The sequence below is a fragment of the Leucoraja erinacea genome, chromosome 5 (assembly GCF_028641065.1).
Source record: "Leucoraja erinacea ecotype New England chromosome 5, Leri_hhj_1, whole genome shotgun sequence".
In the NCBI taxonomy this organism is placed as follows: domain Eukaryota; kingdom Metazoa; phylum Chordata; class Chondrichthyes; order Rajiformes; family Rajidae; genus Leucoraja; species Leucoraja erinaceus.
Genome location: NC_073381.1, coordinates 63,582,202 through 63,597,929, shown reverse-complemented (window position 1 = coordinate 63,597,929; position 15,728 = coordinate 63,582,202). Strand labels below are relative to the sequence as shown.

Below are 15,728 nucleotides of genomic sequence, written 5' to 3'. Positions count from 1 at the left end.
TCTGACTGAGTTAAAAACACTCTGTCTGGTTCTGTAACTAAAATTCATTATTTTGGCATGACCTCCATAGAGGTTCTAGAAAGATAGATTCAAAACTTTCCAGAATGTTTGAAGAATATCCAATGCCTGTGTAACTCAATTGAATTTTTCGGAGTCAAACACGTGCCACAATTAAATGTATCAATAGATAAAGAACATGACTTTCTTGGTCATTATTGGCTGTTTTATTAAATATTTACAATCCTTGGACTTTCTTCTTTGAAGTATTAATACAATGGGACAGGAAGTGACAAATGAATATATAAATGAACAGAAGGTATTCATATGAGCTCTTAGTAAGATGAATGAGAATACGTTCTTAATGTCAAAGGAAAAGGGGAAAATGGAGGAGGAGGAGATTTTTGTGTTGCCTGTACCATATCACATTTTAATACACACCAAGTAAAAGTAATCTAAAGAGTGCATAAAATATTCATGTTAATCCCGTGGTTGGAACATGAAATTAAATAGGTGATCAAAACTATGGTCACATCCTGCTTCATGTGCCAATTTAAAGGCTATATTTGAAATTAATTCCAATTGTAATGTTTTTTTTAAAGGTGAAATTGAGGACACGTATATACATTTGCATTCTTTTCTGATTTGAGAAGGTTGGCAGGATAACTAATTAGTCTTTAAAATTCAGAAGTTATTTCTGAGAGTAAATGTGTCCTTTAATATGGGAATCTAGAACCAGGTAAAAAAAATATTATTGCAGCAAACCATTTGGCAGGATAACTAATCAAAATCTTTAAAATTTAGAGACCTATTATGTGGGTATCTAGATCCTAAGGCCAAAATTATAAAATTGTAGAAACCCCAATGAAATTTGTGTTTACGATTAATGTAACTAGTATAGGCTGCACATTTCAACCTTCCTCAATCAGTTCAGTTCAATTCAGTTTATTGTCACATGTACTGAGGTACAGTGAAAAGATTTTGTTGCTTGCTAACCAGTCAGCAGAAAGACAAAACATGATTACAATCGAGCCATTTACAGTGTATAGATACATGATAAGGAAATAACGTTTAGTACAAGATAAAGCCAGCAAAGTCTGATTGACGATAGTTCAAAGGTCATCAAAGAGATAGATAGAAGTGCCGCACTGCAATCAGTACAACACAGGTCATTTTGTTCCTTGAGACAACATTGACTTTTGAAATCAATGACCAAAAATTTTTTTTGTAGAAAGGAACTGCAGATGCTGGTTTAAACGAAAGATAAACACCAAATGCTGGAGTAACTCAGCGGGACAGGCAGCATCTCTGGAGAGAAGGAATGGGTGACGTTTCGGGTCTGAAGAAGGGTCTCGACCCGAAACGCCACCCATTCCTTCTGTCCACCGACAATTCTTTTCTCTGCTCTCACCAATGCATAATTCCAATTCCCCTCCCTTAGATTATTAAAATGTAACCTTATAATAATTAGATTATTAAAATGCTGCCGTCTGTGATTTTGTATAATTAAACTTCAAAGGTACTAATAAATGACCTGTAATTTTCAACATACAGTGAATTGTTTTGAGGTACAATTATTTTTTTTGGCAAATACACCCAAACTTTTCCATTTACTGCATCTTCTAAAATTTGGAATAATCTAATCAATCAACTCATCTGTTAAGACAACATTACAGGGAGTTTTTTTCCACCAGAGACATCCAGAGCCTTTGTATAATCTTTCACACAAGGACAACAACGTGTTTGTCAGGGTACTGGGAGAAGTCCTTTGCTCCAGTTCAAGTAGTGCCATTGGATGCTTCTTTTAACATCCATCTGATCCAATAAATTTAACATGTCATTTGATAGATGCACTTTTGAAAATGTATTGATCCGTCAAAACTATGGATTATGTGCTCTTACTCAACAGGTCAAAGTGTTATCACTGGGCTAAAGAACAGCAGGAATAGGGACAGTTGCAAAAATAAAGTGTTATGACAGCGATCTCATTTGATCTTAAATAGATCTCCACAGGTAAAACCGTGAACATTGTGTAATCTTTATTAAAACCCCCTGTCTAAAGGTGCGAGTCCACCCACGAGTGATCCCGAGTTTAAAATCAAACTCCTGGTAATCACGTAGAATTAACGTAGCGGGAACGTCGGAACTCGTGGACGTAACTTAGTGACTCGTAACGCTAACGGCAGGTACTCGGGAAACTTGTTAACTCGTGAAAATCTTTCAACATGATGAAAGATTTCCACGAGTCAAATTTACTCTTGAAGTAAAAAATTTTTACTTTTAAACTTGTAAGAACGTAGTAGCCCGTGTGTTTACCGTAGTGACTCGTGAGTCTACCGTGGGCACTCTTTAACTCAGCGGGACAGGCAGCATCTCTGGAGGGAAGGAATGGGTGATGGGATGACATTTCCAAAATTCTGCTGTGTCTTTGTGTTACTCCAGCACTGTGTGTTCACTTTTTGTCAGTTAGCACCTGCCCTTTCTTGTGTATGACATTATTTGTATCCGTGGCAGTTGATTGTCGCTCCCTTCAGTTTTCCAGGGGGTCGGGACGCGACTGGAATTGGGAGGGAAATGTGGGGGGGAGGGGGTGTTGGGGTGACTTAGTACGGGAGACAAGTGTACGAGAGGTGTACTGACTGTGTGGGCAGACACTTTGGTAGTGATTTCCCATGGGGTTCACTGTCGAGGACTTCATAATGCAGAGTGCATACTGTCGTTGTGTCCTTGGGCAAGACACTTCACCCACCTTTGCCTGTGTTTGAATGTGTCTGAATGTGTGTGAGTGACTGGTGGTGGTCGGAGGGGCCGTAGGCGCAGATTAGCAGCCACGCTTCCGTCAGTCTGCCCCAGGGCAGCTGTGGCTACAGAAGTAGCTCACCGCCACCGAGTGTGACTGAGGAGTGAATGAATAATGCGATGTAAAGTGCCTTGAGTATCTAGAAAGGTGCTATATAAATCCCATCCATTATTATTATTATTATTATTATAAACAGTGGAGCGATTAGCCCTGGAAAGGGGGGAGACTTCTCTCTGAGTTGGACCCAGGAAAATGAAGCAGGCTCACGTAGACTTAATATTTTCTTGAGGTTATTAACAACAGATAAATGGATGGGAAGGGTTTAGAGGGCTATGGGACACATGCAGGCAAATAGGACTACCCCAAGACGCCAACTTGGACGCCACGGCCAAGCTGGGCCGAAGGACCTGTTTCCGTGCTGTATAGAACCACGACTAAGGCCTATCCAGTGGGATTGACATGTTTTGTATTTTTCCTTTCTAAAGATGCAGTGTAATTTGGTGACTATTGCACACTGCAGACCAGAAGCGCCTTCAATACCCAGATATACCAGATCCACACAAAATCTTTTTTTGCGGCAACTGTTTATAATGTTCTCTGCATTATGAAGGACTTACACCATGAGTCAGGGCCATAAACATGCAATGACAAGTTTAGAGAAGATGGAAAATATATTTATGTGGGATTTGAAAAATTCCATGCTTAGTAAGTCATTTGAATTCTCTGAAGAAGTTTTAGAAAGATGAGAAAAGATTACTAAATGTGTCTGATATTCGTAGGCCAAAACGTTTTCATTAAAGCTCAATGATGAGGTAATTCATGATAAAACTTGGGTCATGAAGAGCAGAAGGCAATTAACTTTTTTGCATATCACTGAATATTGATTCCTCTAACTCCTGCACTCCTGCATTCCCTCTCTCTCCATCCCTCCCCCACCTAAATCGTACCAGCTCCCCATTCTCACCTAGCAAACAGGTGTTTCCTTTATTACTGTTACTTTTTTGCATATCTTTAATTCATTTGTGCTATATATCTACATCATCATCTTTCTCTCTCGTTTCCCTTGTCCCTGACACTCAGTCTGAAGAAGGGTCCTGACCCGAAACATCATCCATTCCTTGTCTCCAGAGACGCTGCTTGTCTCCAGCATTTTGTGTCTATATTACACACTATAGATTCATGACTAAGGCCAAAACTTGCTAAGTAAACTGGCAGAGAGCAGAACAAATTGGCAAATGGCTTTAAAACAGGGTGACGCATAGAAGGGTAAAATATAAATATTGATTGTGGTAGGAGGAAGCAGATCTAACAAAGGCCCATATTGAGTTGGGATACATGAAAAATACCTTTTGGAAGAGGAAAAAGGAAATACAGATCTCAGAGTATGATAATAAGACTACACTGAAAAAATGGGTTAGGATTATTCCTTGGAAGAATTATTTAATAAGACCATCATAGTGCTCTCCTTGGATCAAATTCTTGTATTGCCGCACTAATGTGATTGCAATGTTGTTGAAATAGCGTGGAGCTTTTTGATGTATTGCAAACATGATTTACAATGGATGTAGAAGGATATGTAAGATAATAGCCCACCAGGATAGCCCACCAGGATAGGTTGTACAGACAGATCCATTTCTGTTTTTTTTTCTTGAAAACGTTTTCTTATAAGCAGATGACCAAAAAGAAATCTTAAAAAACATTACAGGTTTTGATGGAGTAGTCATACAAAGAGTGCACATGTGATAAAGGTCAAAAATAATATGGAGCTTAATAGGTCAGATGCAGGCTGCTGTTTCCCTGTTATTGGTTTAAAACCAGGGATCAGATTCTTAAATAAGGCATTGGCCATCTCAGATTGAAATGGAAAGAGGCTTCTTCACACAACGGAGAGAGAGCTTTTGAAATGTTCTCCTCAAGAGAGCTGTGGAAGTTCTATTTTGGACAGTGATGTATTTTTGGATAGAAAGGAACACAAGAAATGTTGGATTTGATAGTGTCACGAGGTAAATATACAAATATGATCTTCTAAAGCAGTCTGGATCTTTTTTCAGAGAATAGTGAAAATATGGAACTCACGGCAACTGGAATTGGTTGAAGCAAGTAGGAATGGTGCATATTAATTTACCTCGTACAATTGGAAGGCTAGGGTAAGGATTTGAGACAGAATTAAAGAAGCTTAAGCAGATAGACTATGATGGATGAAGGGTGGCAGTAGTCTCCATGAGAGGAAAGCATATATTGGTGTCGACAAGGTGGCCTGATAATCTTTTTCCAAACCCATATTCAATGTAATTCAGTGGAATACTGAAAAGCACAAGATTCACGAATATTTAAAAAACAAAATTATTTTACCTATTGTTCACTGCGGTTTAAGGGAGATACATTTTAAATTGTTAGAGATGCATGGGCAAATGTAGAGATGCATTTCAGCGAAAAGCAGATAATAAAAAAGGAGAAAAAGGCTTGAAAGAAGTCACATAATTCAGCATCAATACCAGTGTACCCTGAATAGCCTGATATGGATAGCAGGTTCAATGTATATCTCCATCACGAGTAAAAATGGCTACACCCACATTTATCATTTAATATTTTCAGCATTTGAATACGGTTTCCATATTATCTTTGCCAAGCTGAAAGGGATCCAAGTGATTCATAGTTAATCCATTATTCCATCTGTTAGCTCCAATGCTGGTGTTCTCTATTTTCCACCTTGCTTGCCTTTATAATTAAAATCAAGATTGCTTCTTCTTTCTCTTTTTATTTTCCTTGAGAAATTGAAAATCATTGTACTCGCTCTCTCATTCTCAGTCTCATCTCCTATATACTGCTATCTTGTTTCGCACGTGGGATGCATTGGAACAAGAATGCTAATGCATTTGGTATGAAGAGGAGTCATTATAGCATTCAATAAGCGTGTTCGGTATTCCGAAAAAACGCAATGAATCATGGGATTTGTCAAAGGTCATTCGCGAAAGAAAAAAGCAAACCGGGGTGCCAGGTAGCGGGAGAGCGGGGTGTAACAGCGGGAGAGAGGGGGCAGACGTGAGTGGGAGATGAGACTGGACCGGTGGAGAGACGGTGAGAGGTTTGTATTTCGGTGGAAGGGGGGTTTGTATTTTGCGCACAGATGTGTTTAGTTTAACATTCCGCGGGTAGTGCCGGGGTTTGCAAGTTGGTTGCAGAGGCGGACAATGTTCCCCGGTCCCTCCCTCCAGTCCGGAGCGGGAGGATGTGTGGGGGGGGGGGGGGGGGGGGGGGGGGGGAGGGATTGGCCCCGTGCCAGGGAGTTCTTGCGGAGACGGGGTGTCGGGACCTGCAGTGAAGCCGCGATAGCGAGTTCCTCACTCCCCACCTTTCTTCCCATCCCTCTCCCTATCTCTCTCCCCATCTCTCTCCCCTCTTCTCTCCCTCTATCCCCCACTCTTCCTCCTCACCTCCCCAGGATCTCAATGTAAACCACTGCCGGCCCCATTTTCTCCACCACGTTGGCGATGAAGTTGTACTTGAGGCGGGGGCTGTTGGGGGGGATGAGGCGAACAGCCTGGAGCCCAGGGAGTGGGAGGGAGAGGCCGAGGCTGTGGCCTAGTCCTTGTCCCAGGTCCCGCTCTGCTCCTTCCCCGTGGGCCCAGAGCAGCAGCACCGCCTCCCCCAGACCCAGCCCCTGCCTCGCCTTTACCCGCGGACAGGCGTCGCTCTGTAGGAAGGAACTGTAGATGCTAGTTTACACTGAAGGTGGACACAATGTGCTGGGTCAACTCATCGGGACAGGCAGCATCTTTGGAGAAAAGGAATAGGTGACATTTCGTGTCGAGACTCTTCTCCATATATGTTGCCTGACCCGCTGAGTTACTGCAGCATTTTGTGTGTACCCTCGTTGATGACTGGTGCTCGGCTTTCGCTGGTACCGAGAGGGTTAACCGACAACCACTGGATAAGTCGAGAGGTGCAGCTGACGGTCCCTGGCCCGTCGGGGAACGGCTTCCTCGGAGGTTGGAGACGAGTTGAGCTGGAGTTTGCACTGGCTGTAAGCCACTGCTCTGGGTCGGTATCCCGTCACCCCGGACATCTCCGGCCACCCCCGGACAGGGATGGGACACTCGGGAGGGGACAGAGAAGGGAGTGAGCACCCGTTCGCACTTGTTCTACATTATCTAACTCCAGTAGCAATTCAACAGCGCTTGCAGCGCCGGAGACCCAGGTTCGATCCTGACTACGGATGAAACGCAAGTCTGTATACACGCAGCAGCTCAGCTGTTTATTGCAAATGACCTACGACCTGGGCATGCGCAGTCGGAATAGCAAACTTGCTTATGCAGACAGATGTCAGGAAGCTGGTGTGAACACTTGTCTTTCCTGCTGCTGTGACAGGATTGCAATGAGAACTCTGGCCCAACTTTGCATTCTGGTGCAGTGCACTGACCACTGTGCTGGAAATCATCTGTGTATTGTTCCCTTTGAGAAATCTTTGGGCTGGGTAGCGCTGTGACACTGAACAAAGAGAAGGGGAGACACTAGCTTCCATTAGACCCAAAAGGAGATGATGAGAAAGTGCTCAGAATCTAGTATAGACACAAAGTGCTGGAGCAACTCAGGGGTCAGGCTGCATCTCTGGAGAAGAGGGACACAGAAAGCTGGAGTAACTCAGTGGGACAGACAGCATCTCCGAAGAGAAGGAATGGGTGACATTCGGGACAGGACCCTTCTTCAGACTGAAAGTAGATGGGGGGGGGGGGGGGGGGGGTGGAGGGGAGAGGGGGGACGGGACGATGACAACAGGGGGATAAGAAAAGTCCAGAACAAATCAGGGCCATCAACAGCTGCCCAAGGAAGGGTGGGGAGCCCACAAGATGAGGTGCTGTACCTCCAATTTGCGTGTGGTCTGGAGCAGGAAGGTCAGTGCTGTTCCTCCAATTTGCGAGGAGGTCCAGAGTGCAAAGGTCAGTTTGGGAATTTGGGGAGGGGAGTTTAAATATTTGGCAATTGGGAGATCACATAGGGTGACCTTACACGTGTAAGTGTTCAGCGAAATGATCGTCCAGTCTGTGCCTGTTTTCGCTGATATATCGGAACCCACTACTTGCAAGTGGACAACTCTGTCAGCACCTGGATAAACCTCCAGCAGTGGTCAAACGTGCTGTGCTGGGCAGGGTGCCGCATTAAACCCGACACCTCAGGTTTAGTTTAATTCATAGATAGAGTGTAGAAACGGGCCATTCGGCCCACCAAATCCATGCTGACCATCAAGCACCAAGTTCCATGTTACCATCGTTCACACTAGTTTCTTGTTATCACACTTTCGTATCCACTGCAACACACTAGGGTTAATGTACAGAGTTAACCTAAAACTTGGAAGATTTGGAGATGTGGGAGGAAACCGGAGCAGCTGGAGGAAACCCAGTGGTCACAGGAAGAGCGTGCAAATTCCACGCATGAGGTCAGGGTCAAACCCAGGCATCTGTTGCTGTGCGGCATCAGGATACGTGCCACCTTTAGTTCCTCAATAGAAAATTGGGTTTCACTGAAATATTTGTTCAAATATTTGTTGAAATATGAGGTAAGCTAACCAAGAATAAAAAGGAGGATAGTAAAAGATTCTTTAGGTATGTGAAGAGGAAAAAATTAGTTAAGACTAAAGTTGGACGCTTGAAGACTGAAAAAGGTGAATTTATTATGGGGAACAAAGAAATGGCAGATGAGTTGAACAGGTACTTTGGATCCGTCTTCACCAGGGAGGACACAAACAATCTTCCTGATGTACTAATGGCCAGAGGATCTGGGGTGACGGAAGAACTGAAGGAAACCCATATTAGGCAGGAAATGGTGTTGGGTAGACTGAAGGAACTGAAGGCTGATAAATCCCCAGGGCCTGATGGTCTGCATCCCAGGGTATTAAGGAAGTGACTCTAGAAATTGTGGATGCATTGGTGTCATCTTCCAATGTTCTATAGATTCAGGATCAGTTCCTGTGGATTGGAGGGTAGCTAATGTTATCCCACTTTTTAAGAAAGGCGGAAGAGAGGGAATTATAGACCAGTTAGCCTGACATTAGTTGTGGGGAAGATGCTGGAGTCAATCAGAAAAGATGAAATAGCGGCACGTTTGGATAGCAGTGACAGGATCGGTCCAAGTCAGTATGGATTTACGAAGGGGAAATCATCCTTGACTAATCCACTGGAATTTTTTGTAGATGTAACTAGGAAAATGGACAAGGGAGAGCCAGTGGATGTAGTGTACCTGGACTCTCAGAAAGCATTTGATAAGGTCCCACATAGGAGATTAGTGGGTAAAATTAGGGCACATGGTATTGGGGGTAGAGTGCTGACATGGATAGAAAATTGGTTGGCAGACAGGAAACAAAGAGTAGGGATTAACAGGTCCCTTTCAGAATGGCAGGCAGTGACTAGTGGGGTACTGCAAGGCTCGATGCTGGGACCGCAGCTATTTATAATATACATCAATGATTTAGATGAAGGGATTCAAAGTAACATTAGCAAATTTGCAGATGACACAAAGCTGGGTGGCAGTGTGAATTGTGAGGAGAATTATGAGAATGCAGGGTGACTTGAACAGGTTGGGTGAGTGGGCAGATGCATGACAGATGCAGTTTAATGTGGATACATGTGAGGTTATCCACTTTGATAGCAAAAACAGGAAGGCAGATTGCTATCTAAATGGTGTGAAATTGGGAAAAAGGGAATACAATGGGATCTCGGGGTTCTTGTTCATCAGTCAATAAAAGTAAGCATGTGTGTACAGCAGGCAGTGAAGAAAGCGAATGGCATGTTGGCCATAACAAGAGTAGTAGTATAGGAGCAAAGAGGTCCTTCTGCAGTTGTACAGGGCTGTAGTGAAACCATACCTGGAATATTCTGTGCAGTTTTGGTCCCCTAATTTGAGGAAGGACATTCTTGCTATTGAGGGAGTGTAGCGTAGGTTCACAAGGCTAATTCCCAGGATGGCGGGACTGTCATATGTTGAGAGAATAGAGCAGCTAGCATGTATACCTGGAATTTAGAAGAATGAGAGGGAATCGCATTGAAACATATAAGATTATTAAGGGTTTGGACACGCTAGAGGCAGGAAACATGTTCCCGTTGTTGGGGGAAATCCAGAACCAATGGCAATAGTTTAAGAATAAAAGGTAAGGCATTTAGAATGGAGATGAGGAAACACTTTTCATACAGAAGTTGTGAGTCTGTGGAATTCTCTGCCTCAGAGGGCGGTGGAGGCCGGTTCTCTGGATACTTTCAAGAGAGAGCTTGATAGGGCTCTTAAAGATAGGGGATATGGGGAGCAGGCAGAAACGGGTTACTGATTGTGGAAGAACAGCCATGATCACATTGTATGGAGGTGCTGGCTCAAAGGGCTGAATGGCCTACTCCTGCACCTATTGTCTATTGTTTAAGGCACAGTTCTCTGCTAGAACCCAGTAAATAGTTTACAACATATACTGTAATTACACTAAAACAGACAACTTCCTGTGTCAAACTGTTTCTTTCCCTTGCAGGTGTAAATTCAATCCACACAAAACTAAAAAATAATCGTGATTATATTCATAGTTCTTGACTTCAGATTAACTCTTCACTCTCACTTCCATATAACCATATAACAATTACAGCACGGAAACAGGCCATCTCGACCCTTCTAGTCCGTGCCGAACACGTATTCTCCCCTAGTCCCATACACCTGCATTCAGACCATAACCCTTCATACCTTTCCCGTCCATATAACTATCCAATTTATTTTTAAATGATAAAAACGAACCTGCCTCCACCACCTTCACTGGAAGCTCATTCCACACCGCCACCACTCTCTGAGTAAAGACGTTCCCCCTCATGTTACCCCTAAACTTCTGTCCCTTAATTCTCAAGTCATGTTCCCTTGTTTGAATCTTCCCTACTCTCATTGGGAAAAGCTTATCCACGTCAACTCTGTCTATCCCTCTCATCATTTTAAAGACCTCTATCAAGTCCCCCCTTAACCTTCTGCTCTCCAAAGAATAAAGCCCTAACTTGTTCAACCTTTCTCTGTAACTTAGTTGCTGAAACCCAGGCAACATTCTAGTAAATCTCCTCTGTACTCTCTCTCTTGATACACTTCTTAGTATCAATAAGGTTTTATATATTCCTTTGAGGCACAAAAGCTCAGGAGGAAAAATGATCTATTTGTGGCTGACTGCAGAAATGAAAGATAACTTTAAATCATAGAAAGAGGATTACAGAGATCCCAGAAATAGCAAGACTTAAAGATCGGAAGCATTTTAGAACTCAGATAAGGAGGACCAGAATATTGATAAAGAAAAGGAGATTAGAATATTAGCAAAACATGCAAGAAACAAAATATATATATATTTTAAGAACTTCTTTAGGTATGTAAAAAATAAATGCACAACCCTTATAACCAATGACATGAGGAAATGGCAGAGAGATTAAACAATTACTTTGTGTCTGTGTCATTGGAAAAGAAAGAAGATACTGCCAGATGTGCTGGAGAATCAAGGATTCGGTGAGAATGTGGAATTTAAGAAAATTAGCATTTGCAAAACATAGACCTGATGATGTTAGTGAAACTGAAAGCTGATAAATCCAAGAACTAGATGATCCATATCGCTATTGAAAGAGCTGGCTTTGGAGATGTTCTGGTTTTCATTTTCCAAGATAGTTTCTGGAACTGTTCTTGCAGTTTGGTGAATAGAAAGAGCGATCCTATTATTTTGAAAGGAAGCAGAGAGAAAATACGGAACTGAAGAACTGTGACTAGTGAGGTTCCACAGGAATTAGTTCAAGGGGCCCAGATATTCACACACTTTATCTGTGGGGATTTCCAAATTTGCTGATGATGCTAAACTAGGTGGGATTATGAGCATAGTGAGGTATTTCCATCAGGTTCATGGGGATATTAGGGAGTTGGGAGGAGAGTTAAGGAAAAGGACCAAAAAGGTAACAATCTCAGGATTACTGCCTGTGCCACGCGACAGTGAGAGTAGGAATGGAGCGAGGTGGAGGATAAATGCATGGCTGAAAGACATGCAGAGGGCAGGGATTCAAGTTTCTGGATCATTGGGACTTCTTTTGGGGAAGGTGAAACCTGTACAGAAAGGATGGGTTGCGCTTGAACCCGAGGGGGACCAATATCCTGGCGGGGAAATTTGCAAAGGCTACTGGGGAGACTTTAAACTAGAATGGTTGGGGCGAGGGACTCAAATAGGGAAAGCTAGTAGACAGAATGGGAGGCAGGAAGCAGAAAAGAGAAGCACTCAGACACAAGAGGAGAAAGAAAAAAAATGAAATAAACAGAGAATAAGAGACGGGGGGTTTCTTAAATGTGCATATTTTAATGCTAGGAGCATTGTAAGAAAGGTGGATGAGCTTAGAGTCTGGATAGACACCTGGAAGTATGATGTTGTGGCGATCAGTGAAACATGGTTGCAGGAGGGCTGTGATTGGAAACTAAATATTCAAGGATTTTGTTGCTTCAGGTGTGATAGAATTGGAGGGGCAAGAGGTGGAGGTGTTGCATTGCTAGTCAGGGAAGATATTACAGCAGTGCTTTGGCAGGATAGATTGGAGGGCTCAACTAGGGAGGCTATTTGGGTGGAACTGAGAAGTGGGAAAGGTGTAGCAACACTTATAGGGGTGTATTATAGACCGCCAAATGGGGAACGAGAATTGGAAGAGCAAATATGTAAGGAGATAGCAGATATTAGTAGTAAGCACAAGGTAGTAATTGTGGGAGATTTCAACTTTCCACACATAGACTGGGAAACACATTCTGTAAATGGGCTGGATGGTTTGGAGTTTGTAAAATGTGTTCAGGATAGTTTTTTGCAGCAATACATAGAGGTATCTACTAGAGGAGGGGCAGGGCTGGACCTCCTGTTAGGAAATGAGACGGGGCAAGTGGCGGGGGTATGCGTTGGGGAGCACTTCGGGTCCAGTGATCACAATACCATTAGTTTCAATATAATTATGGAGAGGGTCAGAACTGGACCTAGGGTTGAGTTTTTGATTGGAGAAAGGCTAACTTTGATGAGATGCGAGATGATTTAAAAGGAGTGAACTGGGACATTTTGTTTTATGGGAAAGATGCAGAAGAGAAATGGAGGACATTTAAAGGAGAAATTTTAAGAGTACAGAATCTTTATGTTCCTGTTCGGTTGAAAGGAAACAGTAAAAATTGGAAAGAGCCCTGGTTTTCAAGGGAAATTGGACATCTTGTTCGGAAAAAGAGGGAGATCTACAATAATTATAGGCAGCATGAAGTAAATGAGGTGCTTGAGGAGTATAAGGAATGTAAAAAGAATCTTAAGAAAGAAATTAGAAAAGCTAAAAGAAGATATGAGGTTGCTTTGGCAAGTAAGGTGAAAGTAAATCCAAAGGGTTTCTACAGCTATATTAATAGCAAAAGGATAACGAGGGATAAAATTGGTCCATTGGAGAGACAGAGTGGACAGCTATCTGCAGAGCCAAAAGAGATGGGGGAGATATTGAACAATTTTTTTTCTTCGGTATTCACCAAGGAGAAGGGTATTGAATTATGTGAGGTAAGGGAAACTAGTAGAGTAGCTATGGATACTATGAGTTTCAAAGTAAAAGAAGTACTGACACTTTTGAAAAATATAAAAGTGGATAAGTCTCCAGGTCCTGACAGGATATTCCCTAGGACATTGAGGGAAGTTAGTGTAGAAATAGCCGGGGCTATGACAGAAATATTTCAAATGTCATTAGAAACGGGAATAGTCCCCGAGGATTGGCGTACTGCGCATGTTGTTCCATTGTTTAAAAAGGGTTCAAAGAGTAAACCTAGCAATTATAGGCCTGTTAGTTTGACTTCAGTGGTGGGCAAATTAATGGAAAAGATACTTAGAGATAATATATATAAGCATCTGGATAAACAGGGTCTGATTAGGAACAGTCAACATGGATTTGTGCCTGGAAGGTCATGTTTGACTAATCTTCTTGAATTTTTTGAAGAGGTTACTAGGGAAATTGACGAGGGTAAAGCAGTGGATGTTGTCTATATGGACTTTAGTAAGGCCTTTGACAAGGTTCCTCATGGAAGGTTGGTTAAGAAGGTTCAACTGTTGGGTATAAATGCAGGAACAGCAAGATGGATTCAACAGTGGCTGAATGGGAGAAGCCAGAGGGTAATGGTGGATGGTTGTTTATCGGGTTGGAGGCAGGTGACTAGAGGGGTGCCTCAGGGATCTGTGTTGGGTCCTTTGTTGTTTGTCATGTACATCAATGATCTGGATGAAGGTGTGGTAAATTGGATTAGTAAGTATGCAGATGATACCAAGATAGGGGGTGTTGTGGATAATGAAGAGGATTTCCAAAGTCTACAGAGTGATTTAGGCCATTTGGAAAAATGGGCTGAAAGATGGCAGATGGAGTTTAATGCTGATAAAAGTGAGGTGCTACACCTTGGCAGGACAAATCAAAATAGGACGTACATGGTAAATGGTAGGGAATTGAAGAATACAGTTGAACAGAGGGATCTGGGAATAACCGTGCATAGTTCCTTGAAGGTGGAATCTCATATAGATAGGGTGGTAAAGAAAGCTTTTGGTATGCTAGCCTTTATAAATCAGAGCATTGAGTATAGAAGCTGGGATGTAATGTTAAAATTGTACAAGGCATTGGTGAGACCAAATCTGGAGTATGGTGTACAATTTTGGTCGCCCAATTATAGGAAGGATGTCAACAAAATAGAGAGAGTACAGAGGAGATTTACTAGAATGTTGCCTGGGTTTCAACAACTAAGTTACAGAGATAGGTTGAATAAGTTAGGTCTTTATGCTCTGGAGTGCAGAAGGTTAAGGGGGGACTTGATAGAGGTCTTTAAAATGATGAGAGGGATAGACAGAGTTGATGTGGACAAGCTTTTCCCTTTGAGAATAGGGAAGATTCAAACAAGAGGACATGACTTCAGAATTAAGGGACAGAAGTTTAGGGGTAACATGAGGGGGAACTTCTTTACTCAGAGAGTGGTAGCGGTGTGTGAATGAGCTTCCAGTGGAAGTGGTGGAGGCAGGTTCGTTGGTATCATTTAAAATAAATTGGATAGGCATATGGATGAGAAGGAAATGGAGGGTTATGGTATGAGTGCAGGCAGGTGGGACTAAGGGAAAAAAAGTTGTGTCGGCACGGACTTGTAGGGCCGAGATGGCCTGTTTCCGTGCTGTAATTGTTATATGGTTATATGGTTATATTGACAGGCCAAGTGAGTGGGAGGGGTCCTGGCAGATGGAATGTAATATGGAATAATGTGAGATCATATTTTATATTCACCAGTAAACAATTTTATAATGGTATATGATTAAGAAAAGTTGACGTTCAAATGGACCTTGATGCTTTTGTATACGTTACTCAAATTTACTGGTATAGCAAGCAATCAGCAAGCTAAATGATATATAGTTTTCATTATATGAATGATTGAGTGTAGAAGAATAGCTACTCTTACTGCAATTATAATAGGTGCTCTGGAGACGGCACCTGGTGTATGGTTTTGGTTCTTATCTACAAAAGATTATATCCGCCAAGAAATGAAATACAATTGAAATTCATTCATGCAGGAATGCAGGTTTACTATCTGAAGGCAGATTGTTAATAAGGCCTGTGTTCATGGGAGTTTTGAAGTATGAATGGAAATCTCAATGAAACTTAAAGAAAATCATAAGGGTCGAGTACGGGCCTGACCTGAAACGTCACCGATCCATTCCCTTCACAGATGGTGCCTGACCTGATTGACTTACCCCAGCACATTTTGCTTTGCTCAAGATTCCAGCAACTGCAGTTCCTTTTATCTCCTCTTTAAAGAAAAAGTTTACCAGGTTCGACTGGCTGGATTCATGGATGATGTTTCACCTGCTGAAGTGTATAGTTTCAGGGATATGAGTCTCGGAATACGGAACAGGTGTTGAAGACTGAAA

At 42.4% G+C, this 15,728-nt stretch overlaps 1 protein-coding gene across 1 annotated transcript in view; it reads left to right on the top strand.

Moving 5' to 3' along the window:
• The window catches only part of frk (fyn-related Src family tyrosine kinase), a 114,595-nt gene that overhangs the window by 10,217 nt on the left and 88,650 nt on the right, over positions 1 to 15,728 (top strand). The gene's annotated exons all lie outside the window — the stretch shown is intronic.